The following is a 17,936-nucleotide window of genomic DNA, read 5'->3' as shown; positions in this document are numbered from 1 at the left end:
TTTTTAAATAGTTTTTATTTTGAAATAGTTTAAGATTCACAAAAAGCTGCCAGCATGGTACAGGGAGTTCCTGTGTACCCAGCACTTACGTATAGAATACATTGTCCAAACCCAGAAATTGACTTTGCTGCAGTACAAACGATTATAAGAATACAGGCTGTACTTAAGTTTTTTGGGACGCTAGTTTTTACAAACACTCTTTTTTTGTTTAGAATTCTAAAAACTTTTATCCCATCTATTGTTGTGTGCCACCATCACCATAATCACAATACAGAACTGTGTTCATCTCCTTCACGTTATCACTTTACAGTGACATTCTTCCCCCCACAAGACTAATTTCTGGTAATTTTTTTTTTTTTTTTTTTTTTTTTTGAGATGGTGTCAGGTTCTGTTGCCCAGGCTGGAGTGCAGTGGCGCTATGTCAGCTCACTGCAATCTCCGCCTACCGGGTTCAAGCGATTCTCCTGCCTCAGCCACCTGAGTAGCTGAGACTACAGACACACGCCACCACGCCTGGCTAATTTTTGTATTTTTAGTAGCGACAAGGTTTCACCGTATTGGTCAGACTGGTCCTGAACTGCTGACATCAGGTGATCCACCCACCTCGGCCTCCCAAAGTGCTGGGATTACAGGAGTGAGCCACTGCACCCGGCCAATTTCTGGCAACTTTCTATCTATTCTCTATAATTTTGTCATTTTGACAATGCGACATGAATGATATTATACAGCACGTATGTTTCTTGATCGACTTTTTCTCACTCAGCAGAATGCGCTTGAGGTTCCTCCAGGGCTTTGCCCAGAGCTTCCTTCTCTTCTCCTTCTTTTTTTTCTTCTTAAGTATTCTAAGTAAGTTTTATTTTATTTTATTTTTGTATATATTTAAGATGTACAGCATGATGTTTTGACATGCATATATATATGAAATGATTACTACAGTCAAGCAAATTAACATATCTATCATCTTACATAGTTACTGTTTTAGCATGTGTGGTGAAAATACCTAAAATCTACTCTCTTAGCAAATTTCCAGTATGCTATACAATATTATTAGTTATAGTCTTAATATTGCACATCAGACCACTAGAATTTATTCATTCTACATAACTGTAACTATGTACCCTTTGACCTTCATCTCCCCATCTTCTACTTCCTGTTTCTATGTATTCCAGTTTTGTTTTTTCAGATTCTATGATGCAAAAAGATCATGCAATGTTTTTCTTTCTGGGTCTGGTTTATTCCCTTTTATATAATATCCTCTAGGTTTATCCATGTTTTTAGACTGAATATTATTCCATTGTGTGTACATAGCACAATTTCTTTATCTATTCATCTGCCAATGGACAGACACTAAGGTTTTTTCCAGACTTTGGCTACTGTGAATAATGCTGCAATGAACATGGGGTACAGATATCTTTTTTTTTTTTTTGAGATGGAATCTTGCTCCGTCTCCCAGGCTGGAATGAAATGGCGCAATCTCGGCTCACTGCAACCTCCACCTCCCGGGTTCAAGCGATTCCCCTGCCTCAGCCTCCTGAGTAGCTAGGATTACACACTCCTGCCACCATGCCTGGCTAATTTTTGTATTTTTTAGTAGAGATGGGGTTTCACCATGTTGGCCAGGCTGGTCTCGAACTCCTGACTTCAGGTGATCCACCCGCCTGGGCCTCCCAAAGTGCTGGGATTACAGGCATAAGCTACCACGCATGGCTGAGCACAGATACCTTTAGAAGGCTGTGATTTCATTTCTTTTGGGTATATACCCAGAAGAGGAATTGCTGTGTCATATGGGAGTTCTATTTTTCATTTCTTTAGGAGACACCGTATTGTTTTCCACAATAGCTGCACTACTTCACTTCTTTATCTCTATAATTCCTCTATTATAACTTCTTCTGGTCTTGTAGTTAAAAATATAAACTCTATGATAATGACTTCTAAATCTTTATTTCCAGGTTCCTAGAAATTCGGTCTTGGATATTCAGATATCTACTTTATGACTTTGTGAATGCCTAATACATTTCCCAAAATTAACCTGGCCAAAACAATTTCTTCTGAAAACTAAAAAGAATTGGAGAAAGCACCAATCTTTTTCATTTCAACAACCACTATTTGCCAAGATAGATATTGAGGCACTCTCCTTGATTTTTCTGTTTCTTTTACTTTTCTCATTAAATTCTTTAATAATTCTGTTGATTGCACCTACAATCATATCCTGAGTTTGAATATATTTATTCTCTCTAGAGGAGCGGAGCGTGCAGAGCAGAGGTTAAACACCTGGGATCTGGGTTCTTCTTTAAGTATTCTAAGGAACTTTTATTTTATTTTATTTTTGTATATATTAAAATGTACAACATGATGTTTTGATATACATATACATAGTAGAATGATTACTACTGCCAAGCCAATTAATATGTCTATCATCTTGCTTCTTGATAGATGTGAAATCTCGGTTCAATTGCTTACATTTTCTATACTCCCACTTCTAAATGAGGACAAAATAACACCTACCTCATGGAGTTTTTTGTGATAATTAGTCCAGTAAAAATGTGCACACTTTTAACAATCCCTAGTGCACAGTAAACACTCAAAAAGTATTAGCTGTTATTAGTCATTTGTTCATAAATGCTATAGAATGGCGGTGATCTTCTGAAAGGCACTGTTGTAGGCACTGTGGATATGCAGTGATATAAAGGAGTAATGTACATTAGGTGATGCTAGTGTTTGTGGTTACTATGGAGGTTGAGTTATGAGGAGTGAAGCTGGCTGGTGGCCTCTACCTATCACATCTTTGGACCTCCTGCTGTGTTTACACAGGCTGGATTGCCCCAGGCTAATCCTAGACAGTACTGACCAGAAGGTGCTATAGCCAGGTCATTTCTGCTCAACATGAGACTCTTCTATCAGGCCATCTTTGCTCCAGGGCTTCCCACCAGCCTGTCCAAGGCTTTCTCAGAGCTGCATTGTAATCTGAGATCCTCACTACCCATTCTTCCTTTCTGATCCTCCTCTTACCTGTCTTCTTTTATAGATATCAGACCTGTGTTGCTGTCTGAAGGCTCTACCCACGTACTTCTCCTCCCTCTCCCCTTTATCCTTCTAAAGCATTTTCCCTAGTAAACCTCTTGCACATCTAAATCCATCTTGGCATCTGCTTTTTGGGAGACCCAAACTGACCCAGTGCTAAAAAGAAAAATGAAACAGGGTTAGGGAGCTAGAAAGTGACTCAGAGATACACAGGGCATTTACTGAATGTGTATTTAATAAGATGAGCAGAATTTGTTAATCTGTGGGTGGGTAAGGTATGCCAATATCCAGAAGGAGTGTATTTCAGACAAAAGCATTCACAAGTGCAGAAACCCTGAAATGGGAACATTCTGGGTGTGTTTAAAGACCAAGAAGAAGCCAAGATATCTGGCATGACTTGAGCAAGGGGGTGAATGAACTGTAGGGGATAAGGGCAGATGAGCAGTGGAGAGCCAGCTCTCTTAGGGCCTTGCAGACACAGATAAAGATTGCATTTTTTTCTGTCACAGACATGAAACACCATTGGAATGTTCTGAGCTGAAGATTGACATGATCTCACTTTTTAAAACATAAAAGCAGGATTGTTCTACCTGCTTTTTGGAGAACCCAGCTAAAGTTGGTGCGTTCACAATGGAAGAACAAAGTGGGTGTGGTAGACAAGATTCTAGGTAGTCCCCAAGAACCCTGCCCCCGGTGTACATATCCTGTATAATTCCCTCGCCTTGCAGGTGCATAGAACCTGTGATCCAGTTATTAATTAGTTAACCTTGGCCTAATCAGATAGGCCCTTTAAAAAGAAAAGCAGCTGCAGCAGGTGTAACCCTGCTGGCCTGGAAGAAAGCAAAGAGCCATGTTGTGACATGTCTATGAGGCCCACATGGGAAAGAGGCCTGCAGCCCCTAGGAGCTGAGAGTAGTCCCTGGCCACGGACAGCTACTAAAAAACAAGGACCTTAGTCCCACAACTGTAAGGAACTGAATGCTGCCAACAACCTGTATGCTTGAAAGAGTACTATGAGCCTCAGATGAGATTGCAGCTATACTGACACCTTGAAATCAGCCTGATGAAATACTGAGAAGACCAGATAACCTGTGCTCAGACTCCTGACCCATAGAAACTGTAAGAAAATAATTTGTTGTTTTAATAATAAATTATAAACAAATAAATATAATAAATAATAAATTTATGTTCTTTTAAGCCACGGTGTGTGTAACAATTTTTTACAGAGCAATAGAAAATGAATCAAGTTGGCAATGGTGGAAAACAAGCAGAGAGGCTATGTAGTTAAGAGGCTATACAGTCCTCCAGATGGGAGATGATGGTGGCTTGAGTCAGGGCAGTAATGCCGTATCTTTTGGTGGTCAAGCCAATGAGATTTGTTGATGGATTGAATGTAGAGTGTGAGAGAAAGACATCAAGGATGACTGCAAGATGTTTGGCTTGAGCAACTGAATGTTTGGAATGTTCAGTGACTGAGAATGGAAAGACTATGGGAAGGATAGACTTGATATCTTTTTGACAGACTGAATCAGGAAGAATCACAAATTCTGTTAAATTGGGAATTCCAAGTATACATCAAAGTGAAGACGTCCAGAAGGAACACTTGAGTGTATGAATTAGGAATAATGGGTGAGGTCCAGGTTGGACATACGTTAATACATTTTGGAGTCATTGGCAAATGCATGATATTTAAAACCTTAAAACTGGATGAGATCATAGCAATTATTACTAATATTTCCAGACCTGTCCAAGCCCCCTCCATCTCCCACCTGGACTTCTTCATTAACTTTCCAGTGGTCTCCCTGATTCCACTGCCCTTTTACTATCCATTCTTCATGCTGCTGCTGGAGGGATTTTTTTTTAAACCCACATGCAAATCAGATAAGGTCACTGCTCTGTTTAATATCTTCCAGAGGATTCCCATCACACCAAATTAGTTAGCTTTTGTTGTGTTACAAACCACCTCAAAAGTTAGTAGCTTGAAGTAACATTCATTTATTTTCATTCCTGATTCTGTGGGTCTATTGAATATTTATTCTGCTCTCCAGTGCTAAGCTGGGGCTGGATGATCCAGGATGGCCTCATTCCTATGTCTTGTGGTTGCTTAGTCGGCCAAGTCGTAGAGGGTTTAGCTGAGATGTCTCTTCCCCTCTCCATGTGATCCCTCATTCTCCAGCAAGCTATACCAGGTTTCTTTCAACGGTGGACTCAGAGCTCCAAAGAGCAGCCAGAGAGAAAACCCTAATGCACCAGAACCTTCCTAGGCCTTTGTTTATGTCATGTTTGCTAATGTCCCAAGGGCTAAAGTAAGTCACTGGGCCTGCCCAGATTCTAGGAGGTGGAGAAATAGGCTGTATCTTTTGATGAAAGCCACTGCACTACAAAGGCACACTGCAAAGAGGAATATGCAAAGAATAGCCGGGAAGAATTAAAATTGCACCTAGAAGACAATTCTGAATCCTTACTCTGGCTTTCAAAGTTTGGCATGATTTGACCCCTGCTCTCTTTTTAATATCATCTCATTCTATTCTCTGTCTTTCTTTTTAAGTAGGCTTGTTTTTTATTTTTATTATTTATTTATTTATTTGTTTGTTTGTTTTGAGACAGAGTCTTACTCTGTCGCCCAGGCTGGAGTGCAGTGGCAGGATCTCGGCTCACTGCAAGCTCCGCCTCCCAGGTTCATGCCATTCTCCTGCCTCAGCCTCCCAAGTAGCTGGGACTACAGGTGCCCACCACCACGCCCGGCTAATTTTTTGTTTTTTAGTAGAGACGGGGTTTCAGTGTGTTAGCCAGGATGGTCTCGATCTCCTGACCTCGTGATCCACCTGCCTCGGCCTCCCAAAGTGCTAGGATTACAGGCGTGAGCCACAGTGCCTGGCCTAAGCAGGTTTATTTTTTTCTGCAGCAGTTTTAAGTTCACATCAAAACTGAGCAGAAGGTACAGAGATTTCCCATATAACCCTGCTCCTATTCATGCATAGCCTCCCCCATTATCAATATCCCCCACCATCTGCTCTTTTATACCCTAGGTCTTGAGCCAAAATGCTTATCTTTCCATAAGTTAACAAACTTTTTCTTGGTTCAAAGAACCTGAAATGTTCCTTCTGTCTGGAATGTTTGTTTCCCCAGCTTTATTGAGGTATAACTGATAAATAAAATTGTATACATTTTAGATATACAGTGTAATGATTTGGTATATACATATACTGTGGAATGGTTACCACAATTAAGTTATCCATCACCTTACCTAGTTATCTTTTTGTGTGTGTAGGGTAAGAACATTTGAGATCTACTCTCAGGAAATTCTGAATATCCAATACAGTATTATTAACTATAGTCACTGCACTGTACTTGAGCTCCCAGAAACTTACCCTGGAATGCACTTCCCCCAAATCTTGGTATGACAGGCTCCTCCTTTGCATTGAGGCCTCAGATTAAATGTATTCTTCTGAGACAGGCCTTCTCCTATATCCTGATCACTCTCTAGCTCATCTTCTGAGTAAATTCTGTTTATAATATTTATGATCAATTGATTTCTTCTAGTTTGTTTATTGCTTCATGTGCATGACCACCACCCCCTTCCAAAAAAAAAAAAAAAAAAGTAAGCTCTGTATGTGACAGTAGGGATTTCATTTTGTTTATTCCAAGAATGGCCCCTTGCATATAGTGGATATTTAAGCAACTGTTAAATAGCATTCTCAAATGCCAAATGAAGAGTATTTTTCTCTTATGGGAAACTGAGAGCTGACTATAATTGAACAACCCCAGTTCAGCTAAAATTTGTATGAAATCTGTATAACTAAAATGATAAAAGAATAGAAAACTATTTTAAAGTAGGAAACAAATATGTCTTTTAGACAATCAGGTAATACTGTCTTTTAAAGGAATTTACAATGTTAAATTTCTTTTTAAAGTTCTCTTTTGGTGATGTGACTCAGATGTAACAGTGCCCAGGTCCCTGGGTTAGTATCTCACCAGCCACTCATTTTCAACTGTTCTCTTCTGATTCATAACAAGTGGTCAAATATCCTTTAATGAATAGGAAAGTCCTTAATACTTACTTCCTGTCCTTTCTGACATGTTTGCCAAAAAGCCACTCATTAACAAATTTTGTTTCTCAACTGACCGACTGTTATGGGTTGAATATTTGGGTCCTTCCAAAATTTATATGTTGAAGCCCTAACCTCCAATATGATGGTATTAGGGGGTGGGATTTGGGAGGCAATTATGTTTAGATGAGGTCATGAAGGTGGAGCCCTTGGGATGGGATTAATGTCCTTACAAGAAGAACAAACACCAGAGCTTCCTCTCCCCTCCATGTGGGGACACAGCAAGGAAGCAGTCATCTGAAAGCCAGGAAGAGGGCCGTCACTAGGACAGGACCATGCTGATGCCCTGGCCTCAGACTTCTGGAACTGTGAGGAATAAATTCTGTTGCTTAAGTCACCCAGTCTATGGTATTATGTTATGGCAGCCTGAGCTAAGATACCTCCTTATCTTACCCTCCTCTTTCTCTTTCTCATTAAGCCCATTTTTTCTGGTTCAACCAGTTTTAGTGATTCTGTTTTCCAGGGGACATCTGTAGCTTGTTTCATTTGTATTTTCTGATTAGTCCTTGCATCAGATTCATTTGTCTGCTCCAGCGCCATTCACTTTTCTCAAATGAAACAATTCTTGTCTCCTCTAGTCTACTCCAGCATTCATCAACTTCCTTTCATATCCCCCAGGGAAATTTCCATTCTCCTGGCAATAGGCAGAGAACTTCCCAGGCACTGCACTGGATATCTTAAATCTGGTTCCTAAAAGTCAATGTGCAAATAGAGATGAGTGCAAATTGAATGTGGCGGGAGTAATGTGGCAGAAGAGTAATATTCCTGGGATTCTAGAATAATGAAAGTGGCCATTGACCAAAGTCACTGTGAAAAGAATATACTATGTGTTTACTTGCTGTTTTGTTTTCCTTCTGGTCATAAGAAGCCCTGACTTCCCAGCCTCCTTTGCATCTAAGTGGGGCTATATGTCTAGCTCTGTTCAATGATATGTTTGTGGAAGTAATCCACCCCACCTTCAGATTTGGCACCAAGGCTGGTGCAGCAAATTGGGGAGGAGCTTGACACAATTAAAGAATGGAATTCTCTGAGGATTATCCATTAATATGAAGGCAATGGGAAAAGATGACTGTCTAAAAGGCAACTGAGCATACTTTTCTTCCCATGGGGTAAGATTAAGAGATTAGAACTTGGGAAATATTCATATGATGCTCAGTAACTCCTGGTGACATCCACACAGAAGTTCATTTGAGATTCACAAGCACAGAGGAAGTTTCTTACTAAAAACTAACAGAACCACATAAAATAAGAAAGTGAAAATGTATAGAGAAAAAGTCTAGCTACTCAGAGACCTGCACAAGAAAAGAGAAAATGGATAGCCAGGGAGCAGGAGCAATTACTATCAATAATAGTTACTTTCAGCAGTAGTCTACATTGGGCTCCTTAGAAAAGAAAGCTTCCAATTTTCTGGCAAGGGGAGGAGAAACTGCCTGATTGCTGGCACTGGGGCAGGCATGGTGGGGTTAATGAATGCTCCTTGTACAGGTTTCCAAGCCATTCTTCTGTTATCAACTCCACATCACACGCCAGCCTTCAAAGGTAGTGGGGCTTGTGATAGGAGCTATCTTTGTTCTTACTGGCATTCTCCCCTGCAGACAGTTGGAATCCTGGTTTCTTTATTCCCTGCCTGTAGCAACCACTTGTAAGGCACTGTGTGCCACAAACTGTCTGCCCAGCTGATTTCAGTGCAGTGGTAGACAGTCCCATGTGCATGATCTGTTTCCCACATCAAGCATGGACTTCAGCCTCTCTCTGCTTTGCCACCCCAAAGTTTTGTCTGAAGTAATTGCCTGAAAGTAACCCAGACGTATAAAGATTTTAACCCTCCTGAAGGTAGGGGAGGGAGTCATGAACACAGGTTCTAGCCTGCTCCAAGTTGCTTCAACACAGCTCCTCTGAAAGCTCCCAAGGGATCTGAGACCCAGTTGTGCAACATAGGAGTTAGCTCATGAGCCCCCTTCCAGTTTCACATTCCCCACCTTCTCACTTCTGCTGTCCCGGTTCATTTTCCATATAGGCTTTGTTTCATCTTCCGCTTTTAGGGAAACCCAAGGTTCCAACTAGACTTTCCATCTGCCAGTGTCTTGTCAATACATCTGCTGCAGTTTCTTCTCTAACCCTTTTTGTCCCTTATGAGTTTATAGTTGTACATTTCTATTGTCATGCCTGTGGGATTAGGAAAGAAGTGGAGGTAGTGTGTGTCTTCAAGCCACTCTTCTCCCCCTGATGAGTCGCACCCAATCCTGAGCTTGAATGAAACTTCCTGGATCTTCCCATCAAAAGGTCTCCTCTTTTGCTTTCTTGTAACATCCTACATTAGTCTTCATAACCTGAACACAATTTGTAATTTTACCTTTATTTGTTGTTTTACCACTCAACCACTAGAATCTCGGCTCCATGAATCAGAGTCTACGTCTTTTTTGTAGATCTCTATGTGTTTTTGTTCAATAAACAAAGGATTTTCTACTGTCCCATAGGTTCTACACAGTTCCAATCCCTCTAGCCCTCCCTATGGTAGTTAGGTGACTGCTCAGGTCACCCACACAGAGGCTCTTCTCTACATCTCTCCTTGAAAAGGCTCAGCTTTGAGCTGATTCACAAATATGTCATCAAGAACTAGATGTCAGCTAGAGGAGGACAAAGTTCTGCAAGCATGGACATGAGTGGGCAGCTGATTTAGGAGATGGAGGGGGAAAAAAAGAAAAAGCAGAAGGGCACAGAGCTAGGCTTGGTTTACTTTATCCCCTGCTCTGGCTAATTCACTGCCTGACTCCCAGTATCTTATAACTGGTATTATTCCTTACTGCAGAATTGCCCATAGCTCCTGGTTCCTGGGGTCCTGATACTCCCTTGCTTATGAACAGGGATTCCCCCACCATGCGGAGGCACCCTATACCTGCCTGAAGCAGCCTTTGATACCATCGCCAAAGATAATACACAGATACTCTGAAGACCACCTTCACAAGACCTTCAGCCACATGGCAAAATATAGCATGAAGATAGTGCCTGTAAAGTAATTTAATTGATGATTCTTGTTTGAAAGACAAAAATAAATGATGTTTCAAATAATAGTATCTGAGATATTTTACAGATAGACCAAAGACTGTTTGATTTAAAGAACTATTAAAACACCACAAAGGGATTGAGAAGGTTCACCCTCCCCCTTTCTAGAAAGTCCTTCATGTGACATCCATCTTCACCCTGCCCCTGATTTTAAAACTAGCACATGTATGACATATAATACAACATTTATAAATTAAGGAAGCCTACCTCTTTTAAGTAATATTCTTTAAATCTCCATTTCTGACAGTCCTACTATTTGCACAGTAACTGTAATAGGCGTATTTTTTGGAAAATAGTGAATAAAAACTGACAAGCTATCTGGGGAATCTGAATGTATAATTGATAGGGGCATAAATTAATATGATTAGGCCTTTATTGGGTGCAGTGGCTGCCAAACCTACAAAAGGGGCCTGGAATGAATCACGGCTGTGGTCTCGAAGCTGATAGACATCAATATGTAATGTGGATTATCTCAAGCTTTCTCATGTGTTCCGCTTATGACAGCACTGAGCCTAATTGAAATTTTTATCTTTTTGTTGCATACAGACAGTTTTGGCTGGTCACTTCCTTTGGAAAGAGGAGCGAACCAGGTGATAAAAAAAAAAAGTCAAGGTTTTCAGTGAAGGTCTTAATAAAATCGTTTTATAAAGGTTTTAGAAATTAGTGCTCTGTAAAGCCACTTTGGAGAACCTGACTTCTGGAAATTCCTTTGCACTATGATTTTCTGAATATTAAGCAGGCATGTCCAAACCAAAGTAACAAAGACACAGAAGATTCTGTCACTTCTGTGGAAATTGACACATTCTTCATAAAATTGTGGTTAGTAGTTTAGCCTTTTTTTGATGTTGTGTAAAACCATTTCTTAATTACAATGATAAAATACATCTTTGTAGAATAACATCTATATTTCCATAAGTAACAAAATTAAAATAATTTTTCCTTTGATTCCAAACAACAAGCATGTGCTTCAGTTAAATAATCATCCCTGCTTATCCGTATTCTTGCTGATACATGGCTTCCCACTGTATGTTTTAGGTTGTAATTCTATAATCAAAAACAGGAGGTCAAAGCTGTTATATTTACAGGAGGACATGTTAAGTTTCAGAGATCAAAGCACTTAACATCTGTAATTCTCCAGAACTTCATCCTTTTATAGCATATAAAATATTAGCCACATTTTACATCTGCCCTTGGCAGTAATAAGTTTCAGATGTGAAACAAGTTCAATATGATTTTGGGGAACATTTGTGTATGGCAACCAGAAAGGTCAGTATGTTTTATGTACTTTGTGATAAAAGTAAGTGTTGATATCTTGGGACTGGACAATGAAAACTAATGGGGCATTGGAACTTTCTTGGTGACCTCATGAAGCAATTTACGATCCTTTTATCACCCCTAATATGATGTTGTCATAAAAATGATCTTTTAATTAAATGTAACAGGAAAACTCTGCACCCTCATCGGGGTGTTTCTGGTCCTGGTGAGTTAACATTTTTAATAGCATACCTTCAGCAGTCAGCAATGTTGAATTTATAAAATATGGTGCCTCTCAAACACTTTGAAAGCTATAATCTCCATAACTGTATCAACCTAAGAGACTGAAGAGCAAAAAGAAAGCAACTGGAAGAATTACTCTTGCAGAAAGGCAATGGAGTATCATGGAAAGACAATTGGCTTAGAACAGAAATGGCCTATCACATACTAAGCTCCTACAACATGCGAGGCATTCTGCCGAAAACTTTACCATAACTTTTATTTCATGTAGTTTAACCCTTGTTCTCTGGAGAACTGGGTTCTGTATCTGACTCTGCTACTATTTGCTTGTATGATTTTGGGCACAACATCCTACTTTCAGTTTTCTCTTCTGTAAATGGAGTGAGAGAGAAAAGAATTGGACCAGATGGTCCCTAATTCCTGCATTAAACTTCTATAGAAGCCAAAGAATAAGGATAGAAAAGTGAGGAAGAATCAGAGCAAGGGACATTATTGAAGGTTAGCAGGAACCTCCCACAGCCCAGGGTTTTATAGACACAGATGATCAAGATATGGTTCCTGACACTGAAGAACTTGTAGTCTTGTGGGGGAAATGCCATGCTAATATAAAAGGTAAGTGTACTGGAAAAGGCAAACCCAGAAGGCTATGAAAACAGGAGAAATTGTAGGTCAAATGAAATGTTTAGGGACAGCCTCTGGAGGAGATGATGACTAGCTAAGCCTTAAGTAACGAGAAATGTTAAGTTGGGTGAAAAAAGGTAGGATTGATGTCCCAGGCAGAGGGACACAGAGGAATAAAATGCCCTGGTAAATGCAAGGAACTGCAAGTGGTTTGCTCTTACTAGGGCATGCCATACAAAATGGATAGTAGGGGGAGCAAAAATGGAAGAGAGAAAGGGGACATAGTCTAAGAACATTCTTGCAAGCTGGGCTAAGGAGCATGGACTTTGCCCACAGGAAATGGGAAGCCACAGATGGTCAGGCTGAGTTTTAGAAAAATAACTCTGTCTACAAGATGAGGGAAATTTTAAAACAGAATAAAAATGGAGACAGGGAGATTAAAAGGCTACTGTAGCGTTTGTTGAAAAGATAATGAGCTCTGAACTAGAGAAATGGAATGGGTGTTGAGAGGAGTAGACAGATATGAGAAACATTTAGAAAGTAAAATCAGCAGGGCTTGGGCTTAATTGGATATAGGATTAGTCTAGGAAGAAGGGACAGTTCAAATCAAAATGTCTAGCCAACTCCTTCAATTTAAAAAAACTGAAAGTCATTTAATCTAGTGGAAAAACTCAATTGACTCTTTGTTATGGCAGTCAAAAAAAAAAAGTTTAGTTAACTGGAATCTTCGTATTTTACCAAGTAGTTGGCATGAGTCTAGCGATCACTTATCTACCCCAGAAGCCAGTGGTAAAGAAAGCCATTTTTACCACCACTTCATAGTTGATAAACGGAAATCCTTGATATCAAGTGACGCACCCCAATGATGGCTGGTGAAGGGAACAAAGCCAGCTCTCCCAGCTTCCAGTTCACACCGTTACTCTTTGCGTAGTATGCCCCTTCTGTGACAGAAGGACTTAAAGCAATTCTTTTCAATTCATGTTGTTATTAGCATTCATAATTCTAAAAATATTTTTTCTCTGCTAACTTAAAGATTTTCCTTAGTAAAATTCCTTAGTAAAACAGTTGTCCTTAGTAAAAATTGTCCTTAGTATTTAAAATTCAAGTGCCCAAATATTTGCCTGAAGAGTGCCATGCTGTAGCTACGATACTACAGAAAAGTGGACACATTTAAAATATCAGCACCCTTCTATTTCAAAAGGTAGCCCCAAATAATTCCCTATTATAAAATACTCTTTTACATGAGATGTGTTCCATTCACAAGAGGATTCTTGACAATGTGACTGAGTCTTGATTTTCCATGGCCATTGGGTAAAGTGTAAGCATGGATAACCGGAAAAACAACAATAATCCCAAGTCTCACTCTAACTAATCTTTTCAAACTCCTCATGTACCAACTCTTTTACCAGAGCTTCCAGCATGCAATAAAATTTACCTACTTGAATTTTGTCTTTTTCTCCCTTCAAGACCTGTGGATGATTTCATCCTGAACACTAGGGAAATATGAAACACAAAGACCTCACACATTAGCTGCAATAGTTAATTTTTTGTGTTAGCTTGACTGGGTTAAAAGATGTCCAGATAGCTGGTAAAGCATTATTTCGGAGTATGTCTGTGAGATTGTTTCTGGAAGAGATTAGCATTTGAATCAGTAGGCTGAATAAAACAGATGACCCTCTCTAATTTAGGTGGGCTTCATTTAATTCAATGAATTCCAGAATGGAATAGAAAGGCAGAGAGGGTGAATTCTTCTCTCTCTCTGCTTGAGCTGGAACATCCACCTTCTCCTGTCCTTGGATCGGCACTTCTGGCACTTGGGACTTGGAACTCAGACCAAGACTTACACAATTGGCTCTCTTGGTTCTCAAGCTTTTGAGCTTGGGCTGAAACTGTGTCACTCGCTTTCCTGGACCTCCAGCTTGCTGACAGCAGATTGTGGGACTTCTTAGCCTTCATAATTGTGCAAGCCAATTCCTATTTTATATATCACATTGATTCTGTTTCTCTGGAGAACCTTGGCTAATACATTAGCGAACAAGGTGATATTTAGCAAAGGCCATACATTGTATTTAGAAAGTTGCTGAAAAATCCATTAACTCTGCACTGTATCTTTCAATCTTCTTCTGAGCTATGAAATCCTAACAACTCAAATCAACATTCTCTCAGCCCTGTGTTAACACAGGAATTTCTCAGGGACTGAGGTCAATGGTCCAGGAATAAAAATCAAGTAGGAAATAGCAACATATGGCTGTGGCCACCGGGTTGGAATGTGAATGTTAATAACACAGTACATTTGGTGCCTTGATAGGTAAGTTTTGTTCAGCATGATTCTGTTACTTTTGTCTCAGAAGGATGGCAACAAATGGATTCGAGAGAACAGTTTTCATACTGACTATCTCTCTCTACTCTTACTGGTTCAAGCTCATTTTATGTATTGATTAGACTCTTTGAAACATCTTCCTAAATGATCTCTCTGCTTTCTTAATACCTTTAGAATAATTTGTACTCTATGCTACAAAAATTATGATATTTGACTTGACTTGTTCCCAGAGATATTTCAGTGTCTTTGTATAGTTTATATGATAAAACCTAAGTTCTTTTACTGGCTTATGACCCATTTATGGCTCAGCCAATGCCTCTGTGTTCAGCCTCATGTCCTGCCACTTTTCATTCCTGAGTTTCAGCCAAGTGAAACCACCAGTAGGTCTTCAAAGATACTACCTTCTTTTATGCCTCCCCACACTAGCGTAGTGCCAGCTTACCAATTCATCAAGAGCCAACTGGCCAGCAATGTTGTACAAATCTTGGAAAAAGTCAGGGCATGAAGTCCAGACAGTCACGAGCTGGAATCCAGGCTCCACTACTGACTGGCTGCACGACCTGGAAGGAGTTACTTAAGTCTCTAACCAGCAGAATCCTCACCAGAAAAAATAACAATGGTATCTACATTATAAGAATTATGGAAGAATCAAAGAGTGAATGTATGTAAAACTCACAGTACAGTGCCTGGCACTTAGTAAGGACTCAAAGTATTAGATGTGACCATATTATTAGTAATTTTTAATCATTCTTTTATGCTTCTCCTAGGTCCAGATAAGTGGTCTATCAGCCATATTCCCAGACACTTGCTGTAACTGTTTGAAAGTCTGTCTCCCCGTACAAGCTCTGCAGGATGTGTGCATCTCACATGGAAGCCTCAGGACCTGTCTTTGAATGAATTAGTGAGGAAATGGAAAACTTCTCTCTACTGCTCCTATAAATGCAGAATAAGGTACATTTTTTTTCACACCCATTACAACTCAGTGAGAATTCCTTATGACAGTTTATAGCGCATTATCAAACTCCTCTTTATTGGAAAATGGGCTTTAAATTTTTTTCAAGAATATGTGAAGGACAGCTAATGAGCCCATGTTTCACTGATTTGAATCACATACACTGCTTTCTATAAAATAATTATTTTTCACAGTGCATTTTAGCAAACTACATGGTATCTTTGTCTTGGAAATGATGGTGTTCTTTTGTTTTTATTTAGTCATTTTCTCTAATCTTCCTTCCTGTTACTTATTACTACATTCTATTTAACTCTACTGTTTGCTTTACCTGTTCTTATATCTTTCTATCATGTGTTTCAATCAAGTGGGTTGAGGTTTGTAGAAAAATAAGGTGAAAGTGAGCCTTAGAAGACAAACACAGTAGCCATGGTTTCAGAATGGCTAATCCACCATCTTGAGACAAAAGTTGACTTTCTTTTTAATTTAATTCCATTAATATATAATAATACATGTTATAAAAATGTAATTTTTATTGTAAAAAGGAAACCATAGAGACACTGAAGCTCCCTAGAACTCTCAGATCCTTTTCTGTGCTATGTTTGTACATGTATGCATATATGTATATGCATATTTATTTTTAATCATTTTTGACACTGAATTCATAATATGTTTTCTGAGTTTTTAATATGCAACACTATCATGTGGAAATATTTCCATGTTAGTAAGTATATAACTCTTAGTTTTTTAACTTTTGTATAGTATTCCATAATACAGCTACACTGTGATTTATTGGCCATTTGTTCTTGGTAGACATTTATGTTAGTTCCATTTTTTGCACTGTTGCAAACAGGGCTGCAATAGTAACATTTCTAATTTTGTCTTCTTTTATAAGGGATGTACATTTCTCTGGGAGTTCATGCTCAGAAGTGGAATTTCTATGTCTCATTGTTTGGATTTAAGAAAATGTAAATGTATTCAATTATTTTTTAATAAGAATACAATCATATAGTACAAAACTCAGAAGTTATAAAAGCGTATTAAGAAATCTGCATTTTCTGATTTCTCAAGCTTGGAACATTTACCCCTGTGGAGCTGAGACAACAAGGAGTCCAGCCCATATGGAGAAGAAATATGGAGAACCAAGGTGCTCTAGTCAACAATACCAGATGAACTGCCAGATGGCAGTCAGAACCAGCCACCAGTCATATGAGTGGGCCGTCATGAGTGCTCCAGCCTACTCAGATCCCCAGATGACTGTAGCCCATCTCCCACCTCCAGATGAACCACCCTGCTGAGCCCCATCAGCTCTCAGAATCATGAGAAATAATAAATCATTGTTATTTCAAGCTGCTAGGTTCTACACTGATTTTTTCCCCTCTAACCTAAGAGTATAGAGACTCAAGATGCCCTAAATATATGCTGCAAGGGTGATTTTTAATTGAATAATGAAAATGTTTAAAATATTATCTCAGCATAATTTTAATTCCCATTTTTATTATGAATGGAGTTGAGCACATTTTCATATTTCAGTTTTTTTAATGAAGTTGTATTAAAGTTGAGCCACCTCTGGCCTAATTGTGACAAATGTCTCTCCTCCTCACTTCCCGTGAAATATACCTCAGTTATTTTTTTTTGAGTCCTCAAAAGATTACCTCCCACAAAAGCATTCACCCCACAGTCATCAAGCAGTATCTTCCCCAGGCTGGAGTGCAGTGACATGATCTTGGCTCACTGCAACCTCCACCTCCCAGCCTCAAGCGATTCTCCAGCCTCAGCCTCCTGAGTAGCTGGGACCACAGGCATGCACCACCACACTCAGCTGCTCTTTTCTGTTTTATGCCTTCCATCTAACATGGCTTGTGAAATCCCAGGAAGAAGTCTAAGTGTTGCTACTGCCATGCACTTTTTTTATCCTACCCAGACCCAACACTTTTCTACTGCTTATAAAACAAAAGCTATGCTTATCAATAGTTGATAACTTTACTGGGAAAGCTTGGAGGAGGGTTATTAGCACTAACAACTTTAGGGCTCTAGCTCTGCCAGCCATGGAGTCCCTGTGGATTTAGAGAGCTCAAAGTGGATTAATTCAATGCTCTCATTTTAGATATAAGGCAACTGCTCCTAGCCAGATTGAGATATTGATTCATTGTTACAAAATAAGTCAGTGGTAATTTTAGGATTAGGGTGAGGCTCTTGACTTCAATATTCTATACATCAACTACCTATAATTTTGAGTAAACTAGGCCAGGCATGGTGGCTCATGCCTGTAATCCCAGCACTTTGGGAGGCTGAGGTGGGTGGATTGGTTTGAGCTCCAGAGTTCAAGACCAGCCTGGCCAAAATAGCAAAACCCATC

General features: G+C 39.5%; 1 long non-coding RNA gene across 1 annotated transcript in view; it reads left to right on the top strand.

The window, feature by feature from the left end:
* Positions 1–16,863, top strand: part of LOC134760773 (uncharacterized) — a 30,627-nt gene extending 13,764 nt beyond the window's left edge. The window contains exons 2-3 of the long non-coding RNA XR_010138733.1: positions 15,396–15,579; positions 16,649–16,863. This is a non-coding gene — a long non-coding RNA (uncharacterized LOC134760773). The remainder of the gene's footprint in view (positions 1–15,395; positions 15,580–16,648) is intronic.
* Positions 16,864–17,936: the final 1,073 nt, after the last annotated feature.

The sequence above is a fragment of the Pongo abelii genome, chromosome 1 (assembly GCF_028885655.2).
Source record: "Pongo abelii isolate AG06213 chromosome 1, NHGRI_mPonAbe1-v2.0_pri, whole genome shotgun sequence".
Classification (NCBI taxonomy): Eukaryota; Metazoa; Chordata; class Mammalia; order Primates; family Hominidae; genus Pongo; species Pongo abelii.
This window is presented reverse-complemented; position numbering and strand designations above follow the sequence as displayed.